The sequence below is a fragment of the Microcaecilia unicolor genome, chromosome 9 (assembly GCF_901765095.1).
Source record: "Microcaecilia unicolor chromosome 9, aMicUni1.1, whole genome shotgun sequence".
NCBI classification, from domain to species: domain Eukaryota; kingdom Metazoa; phylum Chordata; class Amphibia; order Gymnophiona; family Siphonopidae; genus Microcaecilia; species Microcaecilia unicolor.
In genome coordinates, this window is record NC_044039.1 from 54,528,321 (window position 1) to 54,555,899 (window position 27,579).

Consider the following 27,579-nt stretch of genomic DNA (forward strand, 5'->3'; position numbering starts at 1 on the left):
AAGAAATTCACTATTGTGTGTTAATTGCATGGTAGATGATGTGTGATGTAGTTAACTACACCTTTACTTTGCATTATATGTTGTGTTAACATACAGTAACAACCTTTGCATTAACTCTTAAGCTCAGTTCCCATATATTCCATCTTCCCTTCTGCTGCACAATTATTGAGTAGGATAATACTAATTTGTTGTTCAACAAGATTTAGGTTAAGTATAAGTGAGAATGCTCTCTGTTTGAGAAAGAGCACTGGCTTCTTTGGAATCCAGAATAGCTCCTGATGGTTACAACTTTGGCTTGATAAGGTTGATAAATGTGTCTTAATGTTTCCAAGAGCTAGACTGTAGTTTGGAGGGATTACTAGGATTCTATTGAGGCAAGACCTTTAACTAACCAGTTAATGAGGTATAGAAAACCAAATATTTTTTCCCTGTGAAGGTGCGTTGTCATTACTACAAGACATTTCATGAAGACTCTTAGGCCCCGATGCACAAACCTTATGGGGGTAGCAGCATGCGATTTAGACCAGTTCAAGCCAGTTTAGTGAGCACGGTATTCTGCAAGACATGCACAACAGGGTTCTGCAAGCTCTTTTACCTTCATGGTGCCAGCCAATAAGAATTGCATGCAAATCAATGCAACAAACTGATTAATAATTAAAAGTACATTCTGAGCGATGCACAGGCATTTAGGAACGACCGCACCTGGAGTATTGTGTTCAGTACTGGTCTCCGTATCTCAAAAAAGATATAGTAGAATTGGAAAAGGTACAGCGAAGGGCGACGAAAATGATAGTGGGGATGGGACGACTTTCCTATGAAGAGAGGCTGAGAAGGCTAGGGCTTTTCAGCTTGGAGAAGAGACGGCTGAGGGGAGATATGATAGAAGTGTATAAAATAATGAGTGGAATGGATCGGGTGGATGTGAAGCGACTGTTCACGCTATCCAAAAATAATAGGACTAGAGGGCATGAGTTGAAGCTACAGTGTGGTAAATTTAAAACGAATCGGAGAAAATTTTTCTTCACCCAACGTGTAATTAGACTCTGGAATTCGTTGCCGGAGAACGTGGTACGGGCGGTTAGCTTGACGGAGTTTAAAAAGGGGTTAGATAGATTCCTAAAGGACAAGTCCATAGACCGCTATTAAATGGACTTGGAAAAATTCCGCATTTTTAGGTATAACTTGTCTGGAATGTTTTTACGTTTGGGGAGCGTGCCAGGTGCCCTTGACCTGGATTGGCCACTGTCGGTGACAGGATGCTGGGCTAGATGGACCTTTGGTCTTTCCCAGTATGGCACTACTTATGCACTTATGCACTAAACACCTATCTTTTACAGGGGAATTTTTATGGGAGGCCAGGAGCTGTCATAGGAGACAGTTCTTCATTGTTAGGTGGTGGGATCCTCTTGGCTGTTTTGGGCAGGGATGCTGGCAGACTTTGCAGTGCCTGGTTGAGGGCCACAGGAGACCTTGAGGGGCATTTTCGAAAGAAAAGTCCAAGTTGTGATTTGGACATCCTTGCAAAACGTCCAAATTTAGGGGCGGGGAAAACCGTATTTTCAAAAAAGATCATTTCAAAAATACCGTCAGAGACATCCAAATCCTTAAATTTGGATGTCCCTAGATTTGGACGGACGTCCCTAGATATGGACATTTCTGACTTTCGGCGATTTTCGAAACCAAAGACATCCATATCAAAAATGGCGAAATGCAAGCCATTTGATCATGGGAGGAGCCAGCATTTCTAGTGCATTGGTCCCCCTGACATGCTAGGACACCAACCGGGCACCCTAGGGGGCACTGCAGTGGACTTCAGAAAATGCTCCCAGGAACATAGCTCCCTTACCTTGTGTGCTGAGCCCCCCAAAACCCACTACCTACAACTGTACATCACTACCATAGTCCTTACGGATGAAGGGGGGTACCTATATAAGGGTACAGTGGGTTTGTGGTGGGTTTTGGAGAGCTCGCTGTTTCCTCCACAAATGTAACGGGTGGGGTGGGTATGGGCCTGTACTCACTAAAACTGCTCCTGGGACCTTCATGCGCTGTCATGAACCTGAGTATGACATCTGGGGCTGGCATAGAGGCTGGCATGACATTTTTAAAGATGTTTTTTGACGGTGGGAGGGGGTTAGTGACCACTGGGGGAGTAACGGAGGTCATCCCCGATTCTCTCCAGTGGTCATCTGGTCATTTTGGGCACCCTTTTGTGACTTATTTCTAATAAAACACGTCCGGGTGAAAACGTCCAAGTGTTCATCAGGGACATCCTTGCTTTTTTCGATTATGGGTCAAAGACGTCCAAGTGCTAGGCACACTCAAGTCCCGCCTTCGCTAAACCTCTGACACGCCCCCTTGAAATTTGGACAGAATGCACTGGGCAGGGCCTGGGCACTGCCATTTTGTTCCAGGTGGGCCCAAGGCAGAAGGGAGGAGCCAATGATCCTGCCCTCCTGCCTCCACCTTGTTGTAAAGGTACAGGGAGGGGCTGGGTGGGGGTCAGGTACGGGATAGGGTGAGTGTGCACGCGCAGGGGAAGGGGTTCTGTTCACTGGACCAGCATGGTTTGTGGGGTCATGGGGGTTGCAGGGGAAGGTTGTGGTCCAGTGGAAGAAAAGATTTGGGTGGTCAGGGTCCACTTGACCACCAGGGAAATAAAGAAAACAAGATGCAGGGGGCTGTTGTGGTCCATTTTGCTGACTACTGCTGGAATTAAACCTGGAAATTCAATGCAGGGCCTGTCCAGGCTCTGGCATTGAATTTCCAGGTTTGTGGAGCTGGCTAACACGTGGAGGGGCATAATCGAACGCGAATGCTCTCCGAGAACGGATACGTGAAGGGGCGGGACAAACCGTATTTTCGAAAAAAATGGGCGTCCATCTTTTTTCCGATAATACGGTTTGTGACAGCCAAATGTATCGGATTTGTGTGGGTTTGAGCTCGGCGGTTTCGTTTTTCAGCGATAATGGAAACCAAAGGAGCCCAGCTTAAAAACAAACAAATCCAAGGCATTGGGTCATGGGAGGGGCCAGGATTCGTAGTGCACTAGTCCCCCTCACATGCCAGGACACCAACCGGGCACCCTAGGGGGCACTTGTAACAATTTAAAAAAATGTTAACTACCTCTGAAGTCCATACTCCCTTCCCTTGGGTGCTGAGCCCCCCCCCCCCCCAAAACCCACTCCCCACAACTCTACACCATTACCATAGCACCATGGCTGAAGGGGGGCACCTAGATGTGGGTACAGTGGGTTTTGGGGGCGGTTTGGAGCGCTCCCATTTACCACCAAAAGTGTGACAGGTGGGGGGGGGATGGGCCTGGGTCCACCTGGCTGAAGTCCACTGCACCCACTAACAACTGCTCCAGGGACCTGCATACTGCTGTGATGGAGCTGGGTATGATATTTGAGGCTGGCATACAGACTGGAAAAAAAAAGGTTTTAAAGTTGTTTTTTTTGGGTGGGAGGGGGTTAGTGACCACTGGGGGAGTCAGGGGTGGTCATCCCCGATTCCCTCCGGTGGTCATCTGGTCATTTAGGGCACTTTTTTGGAACTTGTTCGTGAAAAAAAGGGTCCAAAAAAAGTGACCCAAATTTGCGCTAAAAACACCTTTCTTTTTTCAATTATCGGCCGAGGACAACCATCTCTCCTCGACCGATAAACATGCCCTAGTCCTGCCTTCACCACGCCTCCGACACACCCCCGTCAACTTTGGCCATTTCCGCGACAGATTGCAGTTGAAGATGCCCAAAATCGGCTTTCGATTATACCGATTTGGACGCCCACGGGAGAAAGACGCCCATCTCCCGATTTGGGTCGAAATATGGGCGTCTTTCTCTTTTGAAAATAAGGCGGATAGCCAGTTAAGTGCGATATTCAGTACTTAGGGACATTGTTACTAGGTCTATCGTGCACTAAAGTGTGCTGAGGCATCCCGTGGTAGTGTAAATTTTAAAAAAAGTGTGGGGTCAAGGAGGTCCAGTGCCTCAGAGCCGTCAAATGGATTTGACAGCTCGAAGTCGCAAACAGCGAGGATGCTATCTGTACAGCTCATTTGCATGCGATCCCCTTTGTGCATCGCTGGCTGTTATCGATTCGCTAAATTTTAGCAAGGGCCCTAGTCATCAAACTGTGATAATGAACATTCTTAGTAAACAGGTTCCATTATGCTCACTGGGTATAATTACTAAGAATAGGTGCTAGGATGTTACTGCAATTTGATAAATAGGCCCCTTTATTAAGTTTAGATGAGTCTCAATACATGCTCATTACTATGGATGTGAAGTCTCTATATACAGTTATCCCCCAGCAGGCTGCTTTACAAGTAGTGGATATGAATTTACAAAAATTGGATATTTCCCATCATAAGTTGGCTCTGTTGAATTCTATGGCTCAATGTGCAGTGCTACATAATTATTTTATGTTTGAGGACACTTATTACTTACAAGTACGAGGGGTGGCTATGGGGGCAACTGTTGCCCCCACTATAGCATGTTTATACATGGAGATCTATGAACAGCAGTATGTCTATCTTTCTCGTTTTACATCCAACATCGTGCTATGGGTCAGATACATTGATGACGTTTTTTTTATATGGAAAGGGGATCGACGACAACTTGACATATTCTGTCAACATCTTAACACAAGTGATCCAAATATTGAATTTGATATCAATGTGGGAGGAACGCAAGTGAATTTTTTGGACATTTCCATTACATTACAACAAGTTCAATTTATCACCCAGTTGTTCTGTAAAGAAACTGATACTAACTCTGTACTCCATTATTCAAGTTTCCACCCTGTATCGCAAAAAGAAGCTATACCCTATGGGCAATTTTTACAGGAAAGGAAAATATGTAACTCAAGAGTGGATTTCCATAAGCATTCGGCAGATATGTCACACAGATTTTTACAGCGAGGATATCCTCGGAAGATAATATGAAAGGCACATAAAAGAGCTGCCAATGTTCGGAGACGATGGTTGTTTGAACCAAAGGAAAAGAGTGGGCTGTCTCCTTATGATGATACTATCACATGTGTGTTACCATATTCTTCAAGAACAATGGATATAAAGAAGATTATTAAGACCCATTGGCCTATGATGCGGCTACATGGCATTTCTACCATGCCAAGGTTTGCTTACACAAGATCACGCAATCTGGGCGAATTACTTAAGCATAAGGAATGTAATAGGATTCCAGTTAATCAGAGGAAATTTTAAATGCCATGGTTGTACTTATTGCAGGTATGCGTGGGTCACGTCAAATGTTATTCATCCGGTTACTAATTGCACCATTTATCTGCAAGAAAGGACAGACTGTGATACAGCTCAAGTTATTTACGGCATACAATGCCCATGTTCACTTTGTTATATAGGACAAACAAAAAGGAAAATCAAACAGAGAATAGGTGAACATCTTAGTAATTTGCGTACACATAAGAAGGAGGCTCCGTTAGTGAGCCACTGGGACTTGAAGGGTCATCGTGAGGTGGAGTTAAAATTTGTAGTATTAGCTTGTGTCAGGCAGGTTCAGGGTGGCAACATTGTGTCTAGTCTACTGAGAAGAGAAGCACAATATATATATAGTTGGCAAACTACAATTCCCAGAGGGCTCAATAAGGCTATTGATTGGTGGGCGGTTACACATTTGTAATTGGTTCATTCAAGGTATAAACATCACTGCGCATGTGTCGGCATTTTGCCGACCTGCTCGGGGACAGTTGTCTGTATCCAACCCGGTGGTCGCTCTATTATGTAAGTTTAGTTTTCTAAATCATTTTATGATGTTATACAATACATTATTACATAGCGACATAGTTTCTGAATAAAGATTTAACTTTTTAGATTTCGTTGTCCTGAGGACGCCAGAGGGCGAAACATGTAAACTACATGTTGAGAGCGAGAACAAGAAAACTGCCAAGGCATATATGGTTTTAAGAAATGGGCACTTTATTACACAGCAAATGAAAAACAAAAATAAGCACTTTAAAGAACTTTAGAGAACTGGGACAACACACAGCTGCAGTGAACGCTCCACCAGATTCGCACTTAGTAACTCTAAGCTAAGTACATTTTTTGATATTAAGAGTGTTATCTATTATAATAATAATAAGGTAGGAAGGGAGGGTTGATGGTGCGATGATGCCGATAGTGGTGGTGATATAGCTGCCTGTCAACTTTATTCACGTACCCAGTTCTGAGCACTGTTCACTTTATTTTGAATAAAACTTTATTTTGAATAAAATTTCTTAAATCTATCATTAATCTTTATTCAGCTATTTAGGTGTGTAATACGTTACATAGTAAGCTTTAGTTAATTTTAATGTAACAGGTTTCTATTTTCAACAGTATTTGATAAACAATCGAAGAAACCTTAAATTGTATATCCCCAGTTTATTTAGTTTACGTCAGTGTATTATCACCAGATGACATAAAGGTAACTGGAGAGTCATGACAAGTGGAAGGATTTGACTGATCTAGTGAGCTGTCAGCAATACCAGCATGAGGAATCTGGACTCCAGGAACTAAGGAAGTGAAAAAATAGGACAAACACATGAAAACTGTACTTAGTTGCATACCTATACATATCAAATACAAACAACATACACAGTCAAAATGCCCTTAACTATTAAATTGGTCATCCAGGGGGATACTTTTATAAAGAACATTTTATGTCTATATGCCTATATATACAAGTAGAATGCCTCTTATAAAATTACCCTATGTATGTTTGGTAAATTATTATTATTATTATTATTATTATTAAATACATTTGTACCCCGCGCTTTCCCACATATTGCAGGTTCAATGCGGCTTACATAGTAAATAGAATTACAAAGTCTTGAAGGAGAATGTCACAAATTGTAGTAAACATAGTAGTAGTAGTGGGGTTTTGAGGATATGTAAAGATACTCACCTTAGCATGTATTCTCTGAGGACAGCAGGACAAGTATTCTCACATGGGGTGATGTCACCGACGGAGCCCCAGTGCACAGGCTACCCAGTGTTTCAATGTTTCCAGAAGCCTTTGGCAGGCTGCCACTGCCCAGGACCCGCAGTTTGATAAAAAAGAATAAGGAATGCAACTTCTGAGAGAGGTGGAAGGGTATGCGAGAATACTTGTCTCGTGGTCCTTGGTCCTTGCTACAGGTAAGTAACTTTGCCTTCTCCAAGGACAAGTAGAACATAGTCTTCTCACAACTGGAAATCCTTAGCTACCAGGTTCATCAAAAACAACAAACATAGGACTTGCAATGGCAAGATCAAATGGAATGAATAACACTTTATTCCTGTTGAGAAGGTGCAGCCTGGGACAGAAAAGAATGGGCCTAGGAAGGTAGAATTGGATTCTAGATGCCAAACAAATTCTGCAGAACTGTTTCACCAAAATGGCCATCACGTCGGGTATTCTGCTGAAGACCAGTGTTGTATAGTAACTAAGCAAATGTAACTAATTACTATACCTAAGTAAAAGTTTTGTTACTTGTAAAGAAGTACAAGATAACATGTTACTTTTACTTAAGTAATCATTTTGCCAAGTTTTTCTACTGCGGATGGGGAATGCAAATGACAATTCCTCAGTAAAGTAAATGAAACAGCAAAATTGGGAACAGGATTTTGCTATTGCAAACTTTATCATACAAACAGTGGAGGAGTGGCCTAATGGTTAGTGCAGTGGGCTTTGATCCTTGCCAACCTGGATTCAATTCTCACCAAAGCTCCTTGTGACCTTGGGCAAGTTACTTAACTTTCCATTGCCCCAGGAACAAAAACTTAGATTGTGAGCCCTCTATGGACAAAGTCTCTGTATATAATGTGTACAGTGCTGTGTTTGGCTAGTAGTGCCATAGAAATGCTTAGTAGTAGTAGTATAAGACATAAGCATCGCCACACTGGGATAGACCAAAGGTCCATCTAGCCCAGCACCCTGTCTCCGACAGTGGCCAATCCATGTCACAATCACCCAACAAGATCCACGGAGCAAAGCGTTTTGTACTGCTTGTCCCAGGAATAGTGGATTTTCCCCTACGTCCATTTAATAATATTCTATGGCCTTTTCCTTCAGGAAGCCGTCCAAACCTTTCTTAAACTCTGCTAAGCTAACTGCCTTAACCACATTCTCCGGCAACGAATTCCAGAGTCTAATTACACGCTGAGTAAAGAAAAATTTTCTCTTATTTGTTTTAAACTTACTGCACTCCAGCTTCATCGCATGCCCCCTTGTCCTAGTATTTTTGGAAAGTGTAAACAGACGCTCCATATCTATCTTTTCCACTTCACTCATTATTTTATATACCTCTATCATATCACCCCTCAGCCGCCTTTTCTCCAAGCTGAAGAGCCCCAGCCGTTTTAGCCTTTCCTCTTAGGAAAGTCATCCCATCCCCTTAATCATCTTTGTCGCCCATCTCTGCACCTTTTCCAATTCCATTATATCTTTCTTGAGGTGCGGCGACCAGAATTGAACACAATACTCTAGGTGCAGTCACACCATGGACTGATACAGTGGCATTATAATATCCTCATTTTTGTTTTCCATCCCTTTCCTAATAATACCTAACATTCTATTTGCTTTCTTAGCCGCAGCAGCACACTGAGCAGAAGATTTCAATGTATCATCAATGATGACTCCCAGGTCCCTTTCTCGTTCCGTGACTCCTAACGCTGAACTTTGCATGACATAGCTACAGTTCGAGTTCCTCTTTCTCACATGCATCACTTTGCACTTGCTCATATTGAACGTCATCTGCCATTTAGATGCCCAGTCTCCCAGTCTCGCAATATCTTCTTGCAACTTTTCACAATCTTCCCCCGATTTGATGACCTTAAACAACTTTGTGTCATCAGCAAATTTGATAACCTTGCTAGTTACCCCCACCTCCAGGTCATTTATGAAAATGTTAAAAAGCAACGGTCCCAGCACAGATCCCTGAGGGACCCCACTAACTACCCTTCTCCATTGCGAATAGTGACCATTTAACCCTACTCTCTGTTTCCTATCTTTCAACCAGTTTTTAATCCATAACAATACACTACCCCCAATCCCATGACTCTCTAACTTCCTCTGGAGCCTTTCATGAGGGACTTTGTCAAACGCTTTCTGAAAATCCAGATACACAATATCCACCAGCTCACCTTTGTCGACATGTTTGTTTACCCCTTCAAAGAAATGCAGTAGACTGATGAGGCAAGACTTCCCTTCACTAAATCCATGCTGACTTTGTCTCATCAGTCCATGCTTTAGAATGTGCTCTGTTATTTTGTTCTTAATAATAGTCTCTACCATTTTGCCCGGCACCGATGTCAGACTCACCGGTCTATAATTCCCCTGATCTCCCCTGGAACCTTTCTTAAAAATCGGCGTTACATTGGCCACCCTCCAATCTTCTGGTACCACACTCAAATTGAAGGATAAATTACATATCAACAACAGTAACTCCGTAAGCTCATTTTTTAGTTCCATCAGTACTCTGGGATGAATGCCAGAGTACTGATGCCAGAACTGCCCCATTACATCCTCCAGGTTTACAGAGGTTTCATTATGTTTCTCTGACTCGTCAGCCTCGAATACCCTGTCCAGCACCGGTATCCCAACCAAATTGTCCTTGGTGAAGACCGAGGCAAAGAACTCATTTAATCTTTCCGCTATTTCTTTATCTTCCCTGAGTGCTCCTTTTACTCCCCAGTCATCCAGTGGCCCAACTGATTCTTTTGCCGGTTTCCTGCTTTTTACATACCTGAAAATTTTTTTACTATGTGTTTTTGCCTCTACCGCTATCTTCCTTTCAAAGTCCTTCTTAGCTTTTCTTATCAGCGCTTTGCATCTGATTTGACATTCCTGATGCCACATGTTATTATCTTCAGTCGGTTCTTTCTTCCATTTTCTGAAGGATTCTCTTTTTGTTCCAATAGCCTCCTTCACCTCTCTTTTTAACCACGCTGGTTGTCGTTTGGTCTTCTGCCCTCCTTTACTGATACATGGAATATATTTGGCTTGGGCCTCCAGGATGGTGTTTTTGAACAGCATCCACGTCTGTTGTAGGTTTTTTACCCTATCCTTTGCTCCTCTAAGTTCTTTTTTTACCATTCTCTTCATTTTATCATAGCTCCCTTTTTTGAAGTTAAACACCAACATCTTTGACTCCCGTTGTCTACTTTTTTGAAAGCAGATTTCAAAGCTAATCATATTATGATCACTGTTATCAAGTGGCCCCCGCACAGTTACCTCCCGTACCAGATCATGTGCTCCACAAATGACTAGATCTAGAATTTTTCCTTCTCTCGTCGGCTCCTGTATCAGCTGCTCCATGAAGCAGTCTTATATTTCATCAAGGAATTTTACCTTCTTGGGGTATCTCATCTTAACTTTTGCTGTTCAGTGGAAATAAACTATAAGAACAGTGGAGTTACCTGTGTTTGTTGAACTGGTTAGTGGCCTCCAGCCAAACAGAACAGTGATGAGTTGAGTCACTTTAAAGTGGAGATGAAGCTGAAGTTGGTAGCAATTCTTGGTGAACAGACATATGTGTCTACCACAACAGATTGCATGTCATCCCATGGGAAATTTTACATTGGGGTAACTGTCCACTAGATTGGTAAGAGTCTTTAGGGAGGAGGTCTGCTTGTCTGGCCTGCAGACTGAAGAGTTCCCACACATGTGATGCTCTTGCATCAATTTTCAAAGATATTCAAACAAGAGTATGCCATCAGATGAAAAACTGTTGAACCTTTTTAGCTGTGCTGGATTAATGACTCACAAGCGCACTCGCATAAGTTACAGTGATTTTCAAAAATTTAGTTTTACTAAAATCAAAATGCATTGACTTGTAGAGCAATAACGTTGTTGGGTAAAAACGTTAATCATAGTTGCTTTCATTGTAGTTGTGATACTTTTACTTTTTACTCAAAAAGTATTATATTAGGCAATAACATTTTTACTTTTACTTAAGTAAAATTTTTAATGTGTTCTGTAATTTTTATTTTTACTTAAGTATTAAAATATACATTTAATTGTACTTTTACTTCAGTGCTTTGGCCTAGTACTTTGAACAACACTGCTCAAGACAGTAGTGAGATGTGAATATGTGGACTGAAGCAACTCTGTAAATCTCCTCAATTGATGCTGACCTCAAGTGAGTAACCAATGCAGCCATGGCTCTAACATGTGAGATGTAACATGGCCCTTAAGAGAGTCAGCCCAGCCTAAGCATAAGTTGAAAGAGATGCAATCCACTAGCCAATTACATAAGTACATAAGTAATGTCACACTGGGAAAAGACCAAGGGTCCATCGAGCCCAGCATCCTGTCCACGACAGCGGCCAATCCAGGCCTAGGGCACCTGGCAAGCTTCCCAAACGTACAGACATTCTATACATGTTGTTCCCGGAATTGCGGATTTTTCCCAAGTCCATTTAGTAGCGGTTTATGGACTTGTCCTTTAGGAAACCATCTAACCCCTTTTTAAACTCTGCCAAGCTAACCGCCTTCACCACGTTCTCCGGCAACGAATTCCAGAGTTTAATAATGCGTTGGGTGAAGAAACATTTTCTCCGATTTGTTTTCAATTTACTACACTATAGTTTCATCGCATGCCCCCTAGTCCTAGTATTTTTGGAAAGCGTGAACAGACGCTTCACATCCATCTGTTCCACTACATTCATTATTTTATATACCTCTATCATGTCTCCCCTCAGCCGTCTCTTCAAGCTGAAAAGCCCTAGCCTCCTTAGTCTTCCTTCATAGGGAAGTTATCCCATCCCGTTATCATTTTAGTTGCCCTTCGCTGCACCTTTTCCAATTCCACTATATCTTTCTTGAGATGCGGCGAGCAGAATTGAACACAATACTCAAGGTGCGGTCGCACCATGGAGCGATATAACGACATTATAACATCCTCACACCTGTTTTCCATACCATTCCTAATAATACTCAACATTCTATTCGCTTTCCGAGCCGCAGCAGCACACTGAGCAGAAGGTTTCAGTGTATTATCGACGACGACACCCAGATCCCTTTCTTGGTCCGTAACTCCTAACGTGGAACCTTGCATGACGTAGCTATAATTCGGGTTCTTTTTTCCCACGTGCATCACCTTGCACTTGCTCACATTAAACATCATCTGCCATTTAGCCGCCCAGTCTCCCAGTCTCGTAAGATCCTTCTGTAATTTTTCACAATCCTGTCGCGAGTTAACGACTTCGAATAACTTTCTGTCATCAGCAAATTTAATTACCTCACTAGTTACTCCCATCTCTAAATCATTTATAAATATATAAAAAAGCAGCGGTCCTAGCACAGACCCCTGAGGAACCCCACTAACTACCCTTCTCCATTGTGAATACTGCCCATTTAACCCCACTCTCTGTTTCCTATCCTTCAACCAATTTTTAATCCACAATAGGACGTTTCCTCCTATCCCATGACCCTCCAATTTGCTCTGTAGCCTTTCATGAGGTACCTTGTCAAACGCCTTTTGAAAATCCAGATACACAATATCAACTAGCTCCCCTTTGTCCACATGTTTGTTTACTCCTTCAAAGAATTGAAGTAAATTGGTCAGGCAAGATTTCCCCACACAAAAGCCGTGCTGACTCTGTCTCAGTAATCCATGTCCTCGGATGTGCTCTGTAATTTTGTTTTTAATAATAGCCTCTACCATTTTCCCTGGCACCAACGTCAGACTCCCCGGTCTATAATTTCCCAGATCTCCCCTGGAACCTTTTTTTAAAATGGGCGTTACATTGGCTAACCTCCAATCTTCCGGTACCACGCTCGATTTTAAGGATAAATTGCATATCACTAGCAGTAGTTCCACAAGCTCATTTTTCAGTTCTATCAGTACTCTTGGATGAATACCATCCAGTCCAGGAGATTTGTTACTCTTCAGTTTGCTGAACTGCCCCATTACGTCCTCCAGGTGTTATGATTGTGGTCAGAACCCCTCTCAAACTTACTTTTTTCCTGGGGGTCAGCTTCTTAGCTGGCTTCTGTTTCTTTTGTCTGTCCTTTCTGAGCTAGCTCTCTCTCTCTATGCTGTCAGCTTCCAGCAGCATGACTCTAATTGTTTCAGTTTACTACAGCTGTGTGTGTGGACTGAGTTAGCTCTACCTCTCTTTGGGTGTACTGGCTTCAAGTGCCTCACGGTGCTACATTGGTGTGGGTTGGGCCTCTCTGGGTTTCAGTGTGCTGTCTGCCTGGGTCTAGGGAGTGTGACATCATCAGGGAGGGCCTTGATAAGGAAGTGGTGTTCTTCCCTTCAGGGCCTTTGCAACATTTGCTTTTGGCTACTTACTTTAGGTCCAGGTTAATGTTAGTGCAGTGTGCACTTGTGACTGTGTGTTTAGCTTTCCTGCTTTTCCCTTGTGGTTCCCCTGCTTTTCCCTCTTGGTGATTTGGAAGCATTTCTGTGTCTAGGGCTTTGGAAGCTCTGCTGTGTTTGGTGCTTTAGAAGCACGGTTGGGTCTGGTGCTTTGGAAGAACTTTTTGCTTATGTGTTTAGCTTCCCTGCCTTTCCCTTGTAGCTCCCCTGCTTTTCCCTCTTGGTGCTTTAGAAGCACATCTGTGTGTAGGGCTTTGGAAGCTCTGTTGCTGATAGAAGTACTTTAGGTTTTGGTGTTGTTAGGAACACTGCAGATTTGGCTGTTAGAAGTACTTCTGGTGTTTGTGCTGTTAGGAGCATTGCAGTCTTTGCTGTTTGTGTTTGGTGCTTTGGAAGCCCTTTTGGCTTACGTGTTTAGTTTCCCTGTTTTTTCCCTTGTGGCTCCCCTGTCTTCCCTTTTAGTGCTAGGAGCTGTTCTGGTTGTTTTGTGCATGGGGGCACCTTAGTTAGTTTAGAGTTGTAGAGCTGCTATAGCTTGGTGTTTTGGAAGCACCTTTATTAGCTTATGTGTTGAGTTTCCCTGCCTTTCCCTTGTAGCTCCCCTGCTTTTCCTTTTGGTGCTGTGAGAAGCACTCCTGTTAGGTCAGTGCCTAGGGGCACTCCTGTTAGTATAGGGCTTAGGAAGTCCTTTTGTTAGTTTACTGTTAGGAACACTCCTGTTGATTTAGGGCTTGGGAGCACTTAGGTCAGTTTAGGATTTAGGAGTACTTCTGTTTCCAGTCCTGGTCCCTGTGTCATCCGATGTCATCCAGTAAGTCCTGCCGGCCACTCGAACCCAGGGGCTCAACCCTTGGGGGGGCAGTGGCTAAGTGCAGGTGAAGCTGTACGGACCAGTCCAGGGTGCTCCAGTCCAGGGTGCTCCAGTCCAGTGTGTTCCGGTCCGGTGTGTTCCAATCCGGTGTGTTCCAGTCCGGCATTCCAGTCCAGTGTCCTCCAGTCCGGGGGATTCCAGTCCAGTGTTCCAGTCTTTTGTCCTCCAGTCCGGTGGATTCCAGTCCAGTGTTCCAGTCCAGTGTTCCAGTCCTGCGTTCCCCAGTCCGGGGGATTCCAGTCCGTGTGTTCCAGCTCACTGGGTGATGCCTGCAGTCCCTGCCGGTGCCGGTGTGCTTGCCCAGCGTTGGTTGGTGGGTTTTGCCTGCTGCTGTCGCTCCTCGTCAGCAGCCCAAGGGCTCACATTTGCTCCAGAGCTCGGCCCCGTGGGCTCTGAACTTGAGAACCTGACACCAGGTTTACTGTGAAGTCAGTAAGTTTCTCTGACTCGTCTGCTTGAAATATCATTTCCGACACCGGTATCCCACCCAAATCTTCCTCTGTGAAGACCAAAGCAAAGAATTCATTCAATCTCTCCGCTACGTCTTTATCTTCCTTGATCGTCCCTTTTACCCCTCGGTCATCCAGCGGCCCAACTGATTATTTTGCCAGCTTCCTGCTTTTAATATACCTAAAAAAGTTTTTACTATGCTTTTTTGCCTCTAATGCTATCTTTTTTTCGTAATCCCTCTTGGCCTTCTTTACTTGCACCTTGCATTTGCTTTGACACTCCTTATGCTGCTTCTTATTTTCAGACGGTTCCTTCTTCCATTTTCTGAAGGCATTTCTTTTAGCCCTAATAGCTTCCTTCACCTCACTTGTCAATCAGGCCGGCTGTCTTTTGGAGTTCTGTCTTTCTTTTCTAATTTGTGGAATATGTTTGGCCTGGGCCTCCAGGATGGTATTTTTGTGTATCTGGATTTTCAAAAGGCGTTTGACAAGGTATCTCATGAAAGGCTACAGAGGAAACTGGAGGGTCATGGGATAGGAGGAAATGTCCTATTGTGGATTAAAAACTGGTTGAAGGATAGGAAACAGAGAGTGGGGTTAAATGGGCAGTATTCACAATGGAGAAGGGTAGTTAGTGGGGTTCCTCAGGGGTCTGTGCTAGGACCGCTGCTTTTTAATATATTTATAAATGATTTAGAAATGGGAGTAACTAGCGAGGTAATTAAATTTGCTGATGACACAAAGTTATTCAAAGTCGTTAACTCGCGACAGGATTGTGAAAAATTACAAGAGGACCTTACGAGACTGGGAGACTGGGCGGCTAAATGGCAGATGATGTTTAATGTGAGCAAGTGCAAGGTGATGCATGTGGGAAAAAAGAACCCGATTTATAACTACGTCATGCAAGGTTCCACGTTAGGAGTTACGGACCAAGAAGGGGATCTTGGTGTCGTCGTCGATAACACACTGAAACCTTCTGCTCAGTGTGCTGCTGCGGTTAGGAAAGCGAATAGAATGTTGGATATTATTAGGAAAGGTATGGAAAACAGGTGTGAGGATGTTATAATGCCGTTGTATCGCTCCATGGTGCGACCGCACCTTGAGTATTGTGTTCAATTCTGCTCGCCGCATCTCAAGAAAGATATAGTACAATTGGAAAAGGTGCAGCGAAGGGCGACTAAAATGATAGCGGGGATGGGACGACTTCCCTATGAAGAAAGACTAAGGAGGCTAGGGCTATTCAGCTTGGAGAAGAGACGGCTGAGGGGAGACATGATAGAGGTATATAAAATAATGAGTGGAGTGGAACAGGTGGATGTGAAGCGTCTGTTCACGCTTTCCAAAAATACTAGGACTAGGGGGCATGCGATTAAACTACAGTGTAGTAAATTTAAAACAAATCGGAGAAAATGTTTCTTCACCCAACGTGTAATTAAACTCTGGAATTCATTGCCGGAAAATGTGGTGAAGGCGGTTAACTTAACAGAGTTTAAAAAGGGATTGGACGGTTTCCTAAAGGACAAGTCCATAAACCGCTACTAAACGGACTTGGAAAAATCCAAAATTCCAGGAATAACATGTATAGAATGTTTGTACGTTTGGGAAGCTTGCCAGGTGCCCTTGGCCTGGATTGGCCGCTGTCGTGGACAAGATGCTGGGCTCGATGGACCCTTGGTCTTTTCCCAGTATGGCATTACTTATGTACTTATGTACTTAACGTCCATGCCTGTTGTACAGTTTTTACTCTCTAAGTTGTCCCTCTAAGTTTTTTTTCCACTGTTCTTTTCATTTTATCATAGTCTCCTTTTTTAAAGTTAAACGCTAAAGTATTTGACTTCCTGTGTATAGTTACTTCAAGGTTGATATCAAAACTGATCACATTATGGACAAATTGGACAAAGTGTGTTTACCAATGGCTGCCACCATCCTGTTTGAGTCAAAACAGACAAAAAGCTCTGTTGACCCTCTATGGGCTTTAGTCTGCTCCAGGTTGAAGGCCAAGGCTCTCTTGTAGTCCAGGGTGAACAGTACACTTTTGCCAGTATCAGAATGAGATTTTGAGAAAAATGTTGGAAGGATAATTAGCTGGTTAAGATGAAACTCTAACATAACCACAGGAGAGAACTTAAGATGTGTGTAAAGAGCTACTCTGTTATGATGAAACTGTGTAAGATGGATTCACTACTAGGGTCACTGACTGCCACCAGAAACAAGATCTTCCAGGTCAGGTACTTCAGATGACATGAAGGAAAAAAAGGGCGGGAGATCTGGAGCTTCACTTACCCTGGACGTGGGGCTGTGCTAGGGATTTTCAGAGCTGGTTTGAATTGGTGGCTGAGGCAGCATTTGTTTGAAAAAGTTTTTCTTTTACTTATATGACTGTTCTTAATTCTATATCTCACCTAAAACAAATGTAGGGGGAAAAAACGCTGTTCTTTCACTTGCTGTCCTCTCTAAGCCTCTCTATCCTATTAACTAATCTATAATTGCATAAACTGTGCTGAATTTCTGTACTGGTGTTTCCTATTCTTTGTGCTGAAATGTCTTAAAAGTACTCCCTGAAACTGTGTTTTCTACCGAGTGAAGTAATCTGATTAATTTACATCAGCAGATAGAGTCTAGCAGGCACTGTAGGATCTAGTTTAGGTATCTTGCAAGGATATCGCCCAGACAGGGAAGACAGGGTTTATTGATAGTGAGTATGAAAAAGAGACTGTAGTAGATTCAATGTCCATAAATAAAAATAATAAAAACCAGGCAAAAAATAGCAAATTAGTACTGACAAGTGAACAATATGCTATAATAAGGAATAACAAGCCTAGCTTGAAGTGCCTATATGCAAATACTAGGAGCCTTAGACATAAGATGGGAGAATTAGAATATATTGCACTGAATGAAGAATTAGACATAATAGGCATCTCTGAGACCTGGTGGAAGGAGGATAACCAGTGGGACACTGTCATTCTGGGGTACAAATTATATTGTAGTGGTAGGGTGGACCGGATTGGGGGAGGAATAGCACTGTATGTTAACGAGAGCCTTGGGTCAAATGGATTGGAAATTCTGCGGGAAATGAAAGATCTGTTGGAATCATTGTGGATCGAGATTACAAGTGTTAAGGGGAAAAGGATGATTATATGGGTGTACTACTGACCGCCTGACCAGGATGAGCAGACAGACGCAGTCATGTTGAAGGGAATTAGTGAGGCAAATAAAATAGGCAACGCAATAATAATAGGTGATTTTAATTACCTTGGAAAATAAGCTCTAAATAGCTCTATATAGTGACTATGCTGATGTCAATAAATTTAACAATTTTAAATAAAGAGGCCTCAATAGCCCAGGGTACCAACTCAGTGGACACACCTGATAAGGCTTTTTATCATGGGCCAACAACCCTCTGAAAAAACCTACAGAGTGAAATACTTCAAACAATGTCAGAAAATTGACTGAAAAAGTTGCAAAACACTTCGATAATAACTGGAGTAGTTAGCTTTAAACCCGAGAAAAAAACAGATGGGAGGTGCCTCCACTTGCGAAGATATATACACACTCAGTCTCTTAATCTCTTGAAATTTCTCTCTCTCTCTCGACAGCCATAGAATTCTCACTGTTTCGTTCCTTCTTCAGGAGAGAATATAAACATCTTCGGTACCGTATCATGATACGGAAGATGTTTATATTCTCTGGCTTACTATAGTTAGCTCTATGCAGAATTGTTAATTTTTTGACAATGTTAACCCATATAGACTGGGTTAATGTAACATCAGGGCATGCTAGGGAGGTAAACTTCCTTGATGAAATAAAGGACAGCTTTATGGAGCAACTGGTACAGGAGCCGACGAGAGAAGGAAAAATTCTAGACTTAGTCATTTCTGGAGAGCATGATCTGGTACGGGAGGTAACGGTCTGGGGGCCGCTTGACAACAGTGATCATAACATGATCAACTTTGAAATTTGCTTTCAAAAAGGTAAACATAGGAAGTCAAATATGTTAGTGTTTAACTTTAAAAAAAGGAAGCTATGATAAAATGAGAACGGTAGAAAAAAAACTTAGATGAGCGACTGAGAGGGAAAGAAACCTACAACAGGCGTGGATGCTGTTCAAAAACACCGTCCTGGAGGCCCAGGCCAAACATATTCCACATATCAGAAAAGGAGGATGGAAAACCAAACGACAGACGGCATGGTTAAAAAGTGAGGTAAAGGAGGCTATTGGAGCTAAAAAGGAATCCTTCAGAAAATGAAAGGAACCGAATGAAGAAAATAAGAACTGGCGTAAGGAATGTCAAGTCAGATGCAAAGCGCTGATAAGAAAGGCAAAGAGGGATTTTGAAAGAAAGATAGCGTTAGAGGTGAAAACTGATAGTAAAAAGTTTTTTAGATACATTAAAAGCAGGAAACCGACAAAATAATCGGTTGGCCCGCTGGATGACCGGGGTGTAAAAGGGACGATCAAGGAAGACAAAGAAAAACTAAATGAGTTCTTTGCTTCGGTCTTCACCGAGGAAGATTTGGGTGGGATACCGGTGCTGGACAGGGTATTCGAAGCTGAAGAATCGGAAAAACTTAATGAAATATCTGTAAACCTCGAAGACGTAATGGAGCAGTTCTGCAAATTGAAGAGTAGCAAATCTCCTGGACCAGATGGTATTCACCACAGGGTACTGATAGAACTAAAAAATGAGCTGGCAGAGCTACTGATTTGTAATTTATCCTTAAAATCGAGTGTGGTACCGGAAGATTGGAGGGCAGCCAATGTAATGCCGATATTTTTAAAAGGTTCCAGAGGAGACCCTGGAAATTATAGACCGGTGAGTCTGACGTTGGTGCTGGGCAAAATGGTAGAGACTATTATCAAGAACAAAATTACAGAGCACATTCAAAGGCATGGACTAATGGGACAAAGTCAACATGGATTTAGTGAAAGGAAGTCTTGCCTCACCAATCTGCTGCATTTCTTTGAAGGAGTAAACAAACATGTGGACAAAGGTGAGCTGGTTGATATTGTGTATCTAGATTTTCAGAAGGTGTTTGATAAAGTCCCTCCTGAAAGACCACAGAGGAAATTAGAGGGACATGGGATCGGAGGTAGTGTCTTACTGTAGATTAAAAACTGGTTGAAAGATAAGAAACAGAGAGTAGGATTAAAAGGTCAATATTCGCAATGGAGAAGGGTAGTTAGAGGGGTCCCTCAGGGATCTGTGCTGGGACCTCTGCTTTTTAACATATTCATAAATGATCTTGAGATGCAGGTAACTAGTGAGGTAATCAAATTTGCCAATGACACAAAGTTATTCAAAGTCGTCAAATCGCAGGAAGGTTGTGAAAAACTACAAGAGGACCTTACGACACTGGGAGACTGGGCATCCAAATGGCAGATGACGTTTAATGTGAACAAGTGCAAAGTGATGCATGTGGGAAAGAGGAACCCAAACTATAACTATGTCATGCAAAGTTTAGCGTTGGGAGTCACGGACCAAGAAAGGGATCTAGGTGTCATCATTGATGATACATTGAAAACTTCTGCTCAATGTGCTGCTGCGGCTAGGAAAGCAAATAGAATGTTGTGTATCATTAGGAAAGGGATTGAAAACAAAAATAAGGATATTATTCTGCCATTGTAACGCTCCATGGTGCGACTGCATCTCAAGTATTGTGTTCAATTCTGGTCGCCGCACCTCAAAAAAGATATAGTGGAATTGGAAATGGTGCAGAGAAGGGCAACAAAGATGATACAGGGGATGGAACGACTGCCCTATAAGGAAAGGCTGAAGAGGCTGGGGCTCTTCAGCTTGAAGAAGAGGCGGCTGAGGGGAGATATGATAGAGGTCTATAAGATAATGAGTGGAATGGAACGGGTCAATGTGGACAAGGGGGCATGCGATGAAGTTGTAGTGTGGTAAATTTAAAACGAATCAGAGGAAATTTTTCTTCACTCAAAGTGTAGTTAACCACTTTTTCCGCTATGTAAAACATTCTTTTGGTGGGAAAGAGAAGAAACCACCAAATTGTACCGCACAAAAACTCAACCAAAAGAGCTGCTTTAAATAGACAAATCATCCCTTTTTTTTGGTTGAGTTTTCGTGCGGTACAATTTGGTGGTTTCTTCTCTCCCGCCAAACAGTGTTTTACATAGTGGATCTACCATACCAGTTTACACACTGGTTTTCATCTTTTGCAAGACACATTTTTTCCATCAAGATGTCTATGAGAGATTGTATAGACTCCTGAGGCAGGCCAGCAGGCCAAAACACGTCCGTGCCAAGTCTATACAATGATACCAATAAATTTGGATACAATAAGCATTGTCAAGAGACTTATTTTCAAGTCATTGTTGCTGTTTCTACTGTGTTCAGCAAAATATTCTTTATGGGAAGTCTGAGTCTGTACCTGCCTCAGCCTACTGGAAGCAGGGCCAGGCTCTGACCAAGAGTTCCTAAACTCTTCTGGACACAGGGATTGCTTCTTCCTGCACCTATTGGCTGAGATGATATTGGAAAAGGAGGGATGAGTAGTAGGACTTGGGTATCAAGTACCATGTTATGTCACCTTGAGGTGTGAGTGAATGGTACTAAGGCTCAGTTTTGATCAGGCCATTGGTGGGACCTGGGTTTGAAGAGCTAACACTATCATGCTTCTGCGGGCAGAGACAGGCCTAGTTGCAGGCGGTATGGGGGATTATATGCACATGAATAATACAGATGATATCAGAGTTGGTACCTTGTGGGATGCAGGTAAAGCTTATATTAGAGGACTGCTTGTCCAAAAGGGGTCCCAGGAGAAAAAGTAGAGAGAAGCGCTAGGAAGGTTCTCTTAGAGAATAGTCTAAGCATAAAGTGTGGTCTCAGCATAAAGTGTGTGTGTGGGGGGGGGGGGGGGGGGGGGAACAGAATATTCTCTCAATTGCAGGTTAAGCGGAGAGAATTTGATCTTCTGGATATGTAGCACACAAAATATTTGTTGCAGTGTACAAAGGCTCATTATATGGAGCATGGGAAAAAAGGTGGGGAAGCTTTTAGCTTAGCAGTTGGAAGAAGAGGAAAAATGACCGGTAGATTAGTCAAGAATTTTGAGATAGCAGAATTTTGATTTTTTTATAAAAAGTTATATACAACTGAGACAAGCTCCACCCCAGAGGAGAAAAGTGAGTATATGTTCTCGCTGAATTTGCCTAACCTCAAAGAAGATGCTCAGGCCTGGTTAGGTAGGGATATACAGGACTCGGAGGTCCTTGCTGCCATTAAAGAGATGGCCATCGGGAAGGCCCAGTGAGAAGATGGATTTCCCTTAGAGTTTTACAAGACAATGCCGGGACAGATGGCCTCCATTCTTGGGTTTTTAATACCATTTTACATGGGCACCTATTGCTGGCCTCTACGTATAAGGCGCAGGTGGTAGCGTCACCCAAACTGGGTAAAAATTCCATTCAGTGCTCCAGTTATCACCCAATAGCATTGCTGAATGTAGATATGAAAATTTTTGCTAAGGTACTGGCCACTAGATTGGAAGTTAAACTCCCAGAGTTAATTTGGGATGATCAAACCAGCTTTGTTAAAAAGCATCTATTAGGGGATAATGTCCATAGGGCCATCAACTTAATTATTTACAATGGTCCCACATGCAAGCTGTGGCTGTGGCAGTGGATATGGAAAAAGAGTTTGACTGAGTGAAATGGCCCTTTCTCATTGAAGTGCTGGACATAGTAGGGTTGGGTGGCAGGTTTGGACAATGGGTTCAAAGTTTATACTGTCAGCTCTGTAGTACAATCATGGTTAATGGAGTTCAGTCTGATGAGTTTAGGCTGCATAGGAGGTGGCTGTCCTATGTCCCCTCTCCTGTTCACCTTAGCCATACAGCCATTGGCCATGGCAATTCTAAACAACCTGAACCACAATTTTGGAAGGGCCAACTGCCCACAAGATTCTTTTATATGCAGATGACACATTACTGTTTGTGGGAAACCTCGAAGTCTGTGTTTCAGGCTATAATATGCTTCACTCTTTGTAACGTAGTAAATGATGGCAGATAAAGACCTGTACAGTCCATCCAGTCTGCCCAACAAGATAAACTCATTTACATGGTATGCGATACTTTATATGTATACCCGAGTTTGATTTGTCCTTGCTATTCTCAGGGCTCAGACGTAGAAGTCTGCCCAGCACTGTTCTTGTACTAAAAGTTCTGAAGCTAACGTCAAAGCCCCTTAAAATTTATACTCTAGCTCCTCCATATCTATTCAGTCACAACCAGAGCATAGACCGTAGAAGTCTGCCCAGTCTGCCCAGCACTGGTTTTGCCTCCCAGTTACCACTGTTGCCATCCAATCTCCACTAAGATTCTGTGGATCCACTCCTTCTAAACAGGATTCCTTTGTGTTAATCCCACACATTTTAATTTCATTACTGTTTTCATCTCCACCACCTTCCGTGGGAAGGCATTCCACATATCCACCACCCTTTCTTATTTTATTTATTTATTTATTTATTTATTTGTAGCATTTATACCCCGCTCTTTCCTGCTCAATAGCAGGTTCAGTGCGGCTTTCAAAGCATGGATACAAGGTATTACAGAGATAACACAATGTATGGTTACATAGTATATAGCACAAAGTATGGATACAAAATATGTAACACAGTGTATGGATACTTCATGACATTACTCCTGAGTCTGCCCACCTTCAACCTCAATTCGTGTCCTCTAGTTCTACCACCTTCCTGTCTCCAGAAAAGGTTTGTTTGCATATTAATGCCTTTCAAATATTTGAATGTCTGTATCATGTTACCCCTGTTTCTCCTTTCCTCCAAGGTATATATATTCAGGTCAGCAAGTCTCTCCTCATACAGTTTGCAACGCAAATCCTATACCATTTTTGTAGTTTTCTTGGAACTCCTCTAGGAAAGATAAAAGAGGTGGTGGTTTAGTGATAATTTTTCAAGCAATTTCTTAAATTGTCCTTAATATCATCTGGAATTTCACCTGGCTTAGAATTTATGGTAATTCACATTTGATCAGATTTATTGCACTCAACTTTAAATAGTATTGATTTTCTATCTGATTCTTCTTTGATGTCATTGCAGGGGGTACGTACTGATCAAGTATGGGCTTCCTTTCCACCTCTGACTCCTACTATTACTGTTTCATTATTGAGAAAATGTTCTCATTCTCAGTGTATTTTAGACACTTGCCACATTTCTATATTTTTAACTATTCCTTGGATGATTCGTCAATGGTTAACAGTAGAATCATTTATTGGCATCTGGATCCTTACCACTTGATATGGGAAAAACTGTACTAACACCTATACCTAAAGGTAAGAGTCTAGATTTGTCTTCGACCTCAAATTATCGTCCTACTGCTAGCATACCTATTTTCACCAAATTGATTGAAACATATGTGAGTCAACATTTTATGGAATATATGGTCAGGTTCTCATGTCTGCACTTTTCTCAGTTTGGATTTAGACCTGCCCACAGTAGTGAAACACTTCTGTTGGTGCTGACTTCTTATGTGAAGGAGCTACAGAGTGTTAGGTGACAAAGAGGGGCAAAATTGAACGGGATGCCCAAGTTTTCCTGGGGCTGTCCTCGCAGGACAGCTCCGCGAAGGGGCGGGAAACCCGTATTATCGAAACAAGATGGGCGTCCATCTTTCCTTTCGATAATACGGTTGGGGACACCCAAATCAGCAAATTTAGGTCGGCCTTAGAGATGGTCGTCCCCAGCAGAGATGGTCGTCCTCAGGACTTGGTTATTTCTGATTTTCGGCGATAATGGAAAGCGAAGATGCCCATCTTAGAAATGACCAAATCCAAGCCATTTGGTTGTGGGAGGAGCCAGCATTTGTAGTGCACTGGTCCCACTAACTGAACAGAAAAAGCCCTTCCCTTACCGATCCCTTAGCGATTTGGAAAGGAATGGGCATGCATGAAGGAAATTGCATGCAAATGAGCTGCTTGCTGTTAGCTCATTTGTACACGATTTCCTTCCTAAGGAGGGGAAGCCAGTGCAGAGCAGCCAAGTGTTATGTGTGGCTGCTCTGTGCATGCCAAAGACAGCTTCATGCATGCAGACAAGCTGCATGTATAATAGCAGTCTACAACCTTTGAAAACATCCAAGTGCTCGTCAGGGATGTCTTTTTTTTTTAAGTGTATTGGTGAAGGATGTCCTTCCCTATGCCTCTGTCCTTGCGATGGCAGTTGAGGACGTCCTTTTCTGCGATGCCAGTTGAGGACGTCCAAAACGTGGATGTTTCTGTGAGAAGGACATCCATGCCTTTGCTATGCCTCCGACACCCCCTTTATTTATTTGGATTTTGGATCACAGGTAGCAGCAGTGGGATTTGAACTGGCCACCTCTGGATTGCAAGACCAGTGCTCTAACCACTAGGCCACTCCTCCACTCCACTCCACTCCCTTGAAATGTGGCCATCCCTGTGGGGGGGGGGGGGCAGTTGAGGACGTACAAAATGTTTGAAAGAAGGACGTCCATGCTTTCGTTATGCCTCCACTGACACACACATACCTCCCCCCCAGGGACCTGCATACTGCCCCCCTCACTGGGACAGCCAAATTTAAAGGGAGTGAGTGGAGTGGAGGAGTGGCCTAGTGGTTAGAGCACTGATCTTGCAATCCAGAGGTGGCCAGTTCAAATCCCACTGCTGCCATTTGTGATCCAAAATCCAAATAAATAAAGGGGGTGTCAGAGGCATAGCAAAGACATGGATGTCCTTCTCACAGAAACATCCACAACTGCCATCACATAGGAAGGACATCCTCAACTGCCCTTGCAGGAAAGGACATCCTCAACTGCTATCACTGAGACAGAGGCATAGCAAAGGACATCCTTCACCCATACTCCAAAAAAAAAAAGACAAAAGTTTTTAAAGTTCTTTTTTCAGGGTGGGAGGTGGTTAGTGACCACTGGGGGAGTCAGGGGAGGTTATCCCCAATTCCCTCTGTTGGTTATCTGGTCATTTAGGGCACATTTTTGAGGCTTGGTCATAAAAAAAAAAAGGACCAAATAAAGTCGGCCAAGTGTTCGTCAGGGACGCCCTTCTTTTTTCCATTATCACTTGAGGACACCCATCTGTTAGGCACGCTCCAGTCCTGCCTTCACTATGCCTCTGACACGCCCCCGGGAACTTTGGTCATCCCCGCAATGGGAAGCAGTTGGGGATGCCCAAAATCAGCTTTCGATTATGCCAATTTGGGCGACCCTGAGAGGATGCCCATCTCCCGATTTGTGTCAAAAGATGGGAACCCTTCTACTACTACTACTATTTAACATTTCTATAGCACTACAAGGCATACGCAGCGCTGTACACCATACACAAAAAAGACAATCCCTGCTCAAAGAGCTTACAATCTAGATAAGACAGGTAAGCAGACAGAACAATTAAGGGTAAGGGAATAAAGAGGTGAGGATAAAGGACAGGGCAAGTGAGTAGAGGTTAGGAGTCAAAAGCAGTGGTAAACAGGTGGGCTTTAAGTTTGGACTTGAAGATGGCCAAAGACAGGGCTAGGCGCACAGGCTCTGGAAGTCTATTCCAGGCGTGAGGTGCAGCAAGACAAAAGGAACGGAGTCTAGAATTAGCAGTAGAGGAGAAGGGGACGGATAAGAGAGATTTATCTACAGAATGGAGTACCCGAGGGGGGGCGTAGGGAGAGACGAGAATGGAGAGGTACTGGGGAGCAGCAGAGTGAATACACTTATAGGTCAATAAGAGAAGCTTAAACTGAATATGGAAACGGATAGGGAGCCTGTGAAGTGACTTAAGGAGGGGGCTAATGTGTGCATAGCAACTTTGGCGGACAATGAGTTGCGCAGCAGAAATTTGGACTGATTGAAGAGGAGAGAGATGGCTGAGAGGGAGGCCGGTGAGAAGCAGGTTACAATAATCAAGACGAGAGGTGATAAGAGTGTGGATACGGGTTCTGGCAGAATGCTCAGAGATGAAGGGACGGATTTTGCTAATGTTATAGAGAAAGAAATGTCTGTTGAATATGAGCAGAGAAGGAGAGAGAGGAGTCAAAGATGACCCCAAGGTTTCAAGCTGATAAGACAGGGAGAATGAGAGTACCATCCACAGGAATAGAGAAAAGGGGGAGAGAGGAGGTAGGTTTAGGTTTCTCTTTCGAAAATAAGCCTGATACTGTCCTATTGCAGTTTGACATTTCGGCAGCATTTGACGCCATTGATCATACTTTACTGCTTGAAAGATTGGCAGACATTGGTGTTTTGGGATCTGTATTTAATTGTTTTACTGATTTTCTGAAGAATCGTAGCTACTGTGTACTTCAGAATAAAGAGTTTTACAGGTACTGGTCACCAGGATGTAGAGTCCCTCAAGGCTCGTCATTGTCTCTGGTACTGTTTAATTTCTTTATATCTTCTTTAGGGCAACTTAATTCAATCCCAGAGAATAGTTACTATCCTACATGGATAATATTCTATTTTTCTTACCAGTGCCTTTTAAAATCTCGTAATTGTCTGATATTGTAACTGCAGGGATACACAGAATTCAGGAATGGGCTTTGTTTAAATAAGTTAACACTAAATCCAAATAAGACTAATGTTTTATGGTTTAAGAGACTGGAAGAGACTATACCTTCTTCCATTAGATTATCTGTTAATAAAATATTACCTATTGAAAAAGAGTCTCAGGCACTGGGAATGATTTTAGATTATTCATTGTCTTATGGTTCTCAATTTAACCATCTACGGAGGAAGACATTATTTAAATTAAGACAACTAAGACTGATATGATCATTTTTCACCAATGAGACTTTTGCACTTTTAGTTCAGATGATGATGTTTCCTCATTTTGACTACTGTAAAATGAAGATACATACCTGTAGCAGGTATTCTCCGAGGACAGCAGGCTCAATATTCTCACGTATAGGTCGTTGTCCGCAACGGCCTAGGAGACCGGAA

The 27,579-nt window shown here is 42.8% G+C and overlaps 1 long non-coding RNA gene across 1 annotated transcript; it reads left to right on the forward strand.

The window, feature by feature from the left end:
- The first annotated feature begins 6,416 nt into the window (after nucleotides 1–6,416).
- On the forward strand, nucleotides 6,417–26,510 carry LOC115477136. The gene is made up of 3 exons (XR_003943281.1): nucleotides 6,417–6,536; nucleotides 8,762–8,768; nucleotides 26,500–26,510. It is a non-coding gene; the product is annotated as an uncharacterized LOC115477136 (long non-coding RNA).
- The last annotated feature ends 1,069 nt before the right edge of the window (nucleotides 26,511–27,579 follow it).